The sequence below is a fragment of the Mya arenaria genome, chromosome 9 (genome assembly GCF_026914265.1).
Source record: "Mya arenaria isolate MELC-2E11 chromosome 9, ASM2691426v1".
NCBI classification, from domain to species: domain Eukaryota; kingdom Metazoa; phylum Mollusca; class Bivalvia; order Myida; family Myidae; genus Mya; species Mya arenaria.
This window is the reverse complement of record NC_069130.1, coordinates 46243259-46247927: the sequence shown is the minus strand read 5'-3', so window position 1 is coordinate 46247927 and position 4669 is coordinate 46243259. Positions and strand designations below refer to the sequence as shown.

Below are 4669 nucleotides of genomic sequence, written 5' to 3'. Positions count from 1 at the left end.
GGTTATATAAGTGCTTACGTACTGTAAATAGTACTTTTACCGTTGTAACTGTTCAGCGACCAAGGCAATGTCTCATCGACTGCTACATTAAGTTAAGGTGACCCCTGCCTAACCCAGTGGTGACCTCCTAGGATTCATTTAATATCATTTCCTCAACTGTGTTTAGCCTATAGGACAAGGTTTTAATGAAAAGAGAGAGAGAGAGAGAGAGAGAGAGAGAGAGAGAGAGAGAGAGAGAGACAGACAGACAGACAGACAGAGAGAGAGAGAGAGAGAGAGAGAGAGAGAGAGAGAGAGAGAGAGAGAGAGAGAGATGTTTTCCGTCGGAGAGGCAGGATTCGAACACAGAGGTGATAATTACTATCAGTCTTAAAGGGACTAGACACCAGATGATACACTTGCATCGTTAGGTACAAAACATTGAATCTTACTTTCTGATGTATCACATCGCTTACCAGAGTTTAATTGTGAGTTAAGTTCCTTAAAACACTCTGACAAACCTTTTCACAAAACGGCCGTCTTAAGGAGCACAGTCAAACAACAGTTTGGAAACAGGTTTGTCGAAGTCTTTGATGAAACTAATCACCTTATCAAACAACTGTAATAAAACGAAAGCGGTGCTCTTTAAGCGATAGAGACTGTCCTGAAAATGGTGTAGTAAACGAAAAGTTATCTTTGTTTAAATCTTCATTTTAAGTAATATATCACGTGGTAAACACACACTTTTCCTTACGGGTTGTGGTTTGGAAGTAGGGTTAAGTGTGACATTGTGTTACCAAATGGTAGCTATTCATATTTCTGACCCTTTCGTTGTACTTTTATTTAGGCGTAGTAAACCTGCAGTAAAGGTCGACTGACGAGACAACTGGTCATTAACACTACAAACATAATTTGGTAGATGTAGTTCAAAATATTGATTTGTAACGGCACAAAGTTTAAAACCTTGTGCATAGGTCAATCCTGACTTCATTTTTTTCACAGTTTTTAACTTTGAAAACGATAAGCTTTTGAACAGAACAGAACAGAACAAAATGTTTACAGTTTTTTTTGTTTATATACATATTAAATATATTACTATTACAATTAAACAGTGTAGTGTGAAATATTAAATAAATATGATAATCAATCTTTGTTTAAGGATGAACTGGAATAGTAAATCACAAATCTATCAAACTATAATAGTATACAGAACAGAACAGTGGATAGTATTGCCACGACAAACAAGCATTTTTTTAAAAATAGCATTGAATTTCAGACATTTCCCGATTTAAACTATTTAAAATCATGGATACATAGAAACATTTATTCAGGCATATAATACACTTGTATTAACAGGTTAAAAATGCATTCATTTTAGATAAACATAATTTTAGAAAATATGCAACATATGCTTTATCACAGTGAAATAGTAACAATATATTATGGTCTCCCCAATCCTGAAAATATTGTTTTTCTAGGACACTCATGAAATTAAGTACGATCTTACATTGAAGTAAACAGATATCCTCATTTTTTATTTGTTTTAATCTTTAAACATTTTTTTAAAGATAATATAAAGCTGTGTTTGAATAGGCTAAAAACTATTGTTGATTTACATAACTTGCTTACCCAACTAAGTGATTAATACGGGCTCTAAACCCAGCGAAGCTCGGCAGAGCCCTATTACGGTCACACATAGCACTACTTTCGTTCAAAAGTTGCACATACTATCAGCCTGAAAAAAAGACGTAAAGGTGATGGAACCAGTATTTTTCTGTTCATAAACTATATTGAGCGCGTGCATGCGGGACACAAAAAATATCAGAGCGTGACGACACGGAAGAAAACAGGCTCATGAGTAATTAAAATAATTCAAAATATGCTTATAATCAATTACTATGAATACTTTTGGTAAACTCACAAAGACAAATTAAACATATTTCTACATATTGTCTGAGATATATACTTTGTTTTCACTTGTTTATTAAAGATATTCATACGCATTGTTTACCATTCTATACGAAGGTCACACTTGACAGTTAAAAGTTGTCATTTTAGGCTTTACAATATCGATACTATTTAGATGTTTGACAGTTGTTGATCGGATAGAAATTGCGAAGAATTAATTCCTGTTGGATTACCGATTTAATTACGACCATGGATTATACCGGTACACATAGCAGAGCTTGTCGCGTCAGCCAGGTACAGTATGATTATTTTGTATCAAACACTTTTCAGTGAATCATACAATGAAGATATCAATTTCATAAACTTATGACATGCGGTTGACCAGTTCAGAAATCGCCATGGCTGAGCGAGATATTGTCACTGAAAAGATGGATGGGGTGTACCGTCTGTGAGCCTCAACAATGGATGAGTGAGATATTTTAACTGAGATCAAAGGATACAGGAATTGTGTGACAAGTGTACTCTTGTGCCATGCAACACCACTTTTGTGTTAATTAAGAAGTTGGGCGTGGATGGTGCGGGAGGCGTATCCCCTCCTGCCAAGTGAAACCATGGCGGAGCGCAAGATTATGACTGAAAAGATCAATGGACGGTTGTGGTTCGACACTATGTGAATGATGAAGATTGTATGTAATATTAAACTATTTAATATGTAAAAATATATGACCAAAAGCTGATTATTTGTTTATTATATGAATCATAGAGTACACAAACACATTTTTTATAATTCTCAGACCAAGAGATCACCCAAGGGACCGAATCGCCCCAATCGGATAGCTCGACTGGCCACAACTGCAGTCCAAATACCAGGTAACTGAAATGCAACACCACTTTTTTGTGACAGATGTTATTAAATTAAGAAGTTGGAAGGGGAGGGTGCGGGAGGGGTTTCCCCTCCTGCCAAAACAAAACCCATGGCGGAGCGCAAGATTATGACTGAAAAGATAAATGGACGGGTGCGGACCAACACCATGGCTTTGTGAGCTATTGTGATTGTAAAGATGAATGGTTTTGCCTTGATCCACAGCTTGTGTGTAAATAAATAGTGCCGAGTGACTACTCGTACCAAGCAACACTATGGGAGATGAGAGATTGTGACTGAATATGTTGAGAGGAAGGCTGACACCATAAGAGTGCAAGATTGTGATTGAAGGACAAATCGGCAAATGCGGGTTGATGGTTTTGCTGTGGGCCACAGATCGTGTGAAATATTGTAACTAAATAGTCAGTCCAGGGTGTGGAGAAGGCGAACCATCCTGCCAAACAACCACCATGACTGAGTGAGAGTTGCCGTACCCTTTCCATGAAACAACATGGCTTTGTGAGAGAATCATCAATGTTACTAAAATACACTTACTTTACAGGTGCACCTGTATGTTATTAAGCTGTGCAATTATTTATTCATATGTTTTTTTCTAGATATAGTTTAAAACGGAGGTGCACTTCTTACATAAATACAACTGCACCTCTATATCTAAGATGGAGGTGCACCTCTTTAATATACAACTGCACCTCTATATTTAGACCGTCATGCCTTTCTTAGACCTGCACCTTAAAAACTCCATTTTTTTCAATTTACATCTCCGTTTAGTAATTTTTCACCCAAATTGTAAGTCAAACTGTACTGGCTTGCTCACACTCAATCTCATGGTCAAGTTTGTTACAAAATTGCCATTGTGTCAAAATTTCTGCTTGTTAATAAGTAAAGAAAGTCTATATGAGATGCCTAAAGAAGTTTGTGTTGTTGACAGTAAATACTGTAAACACCCTCTGCGATTCACTCAAATCTGCATGCGATAATGCACCAGTCAATTGTAACCACGCCCCCCCCCCCCCAGGTCCGGGGAATAGTGGGGACTTTGACATTTGGTCCAGTCAACCCCGGCTAAAATCCCCGCCCTGTGGGGACGAACAGATGGTTAAATCCCCGCCAAATGCCCTTGCACCCCAGGGACCCTAGGTAAGGCACATTCCCCGCTATATTTAAAGCAAAGACAAAACCACCGCATTCACCCGGCACTGCGGGCCACCTGTAAGGTAAACACACGGCCCATTTCCCCGTCTATCCCCTGTATACCCCCGGACCTGGGGTGGAGGGGCGTGGTTACAATTGACTGGTGCATAAGACCCCAGCTTCTCGATAAATCTTAAGGGTAACGGACTTAAAAAGCTTGAACCTGTTATAAAATATTTTCATAAATTGGGGCAAAGAAACATGACATACAAAATAAAAAAAGTCATGTACATACAGTGTACTAATGCTCAACAGCAATATGTTTGGTCATAAAGAAGTTGTGTTACTATAGTTTAGAACAATTAGATTTCAGTGTAAATCACTTGTAAATGGGATATGTAAGATCAGCACAAAATACAGACTTTTTTTGTATTTCAGAATGCATCCATGCCACCTGGTTTTTGACATTACTGCTGTGGACAGATTTTCAGCAATGCATGTATTGCCATGCTATGTATTACTGGAGGCAATAGGTTTGGAAATAAACCAGACTTTTGTCAAGGTTTCCCTAAAATAAATTGCCAGTATGTGTATTGCTCTTTGTTATAACATCATGATCAGTGTTTATTTCAATAGCTCATTGATGAACTGTTTCTTTCCGAATTGAATTTCTTCCATGCCGTTTTTGTTGCGGCTTTGAGATAATAACATTTTCTAATAAAACTGCTGACCTTCATTGGTCTTTGGACTGTATTGTGCATCTATTCG

At 37.7% G+C, this 4669-nt stretch overlaps 1 long non-coding RNA gene across 1 annotated transcript; it reads left to right on the top strand.

Annotated features, from left to right (window-relative positions):
* Nucleotides 1-2059: 2059 nt before the first annotated feature.
* On the top strand, nt 2060-4469 carry LOC128246696 (uncharacterized). Its single transcript, XR_008263330.1, has 3 exons — nt 2060-2181; nt 2682-2757; nt 4340-4469. It is a non-coding gene; the product is annotated as an uncharacterized LOC128246696 (long non-coding RNA).
* The last annotated feature ends 200 nt before the right edge of the window (nt 4470-4669 follow it).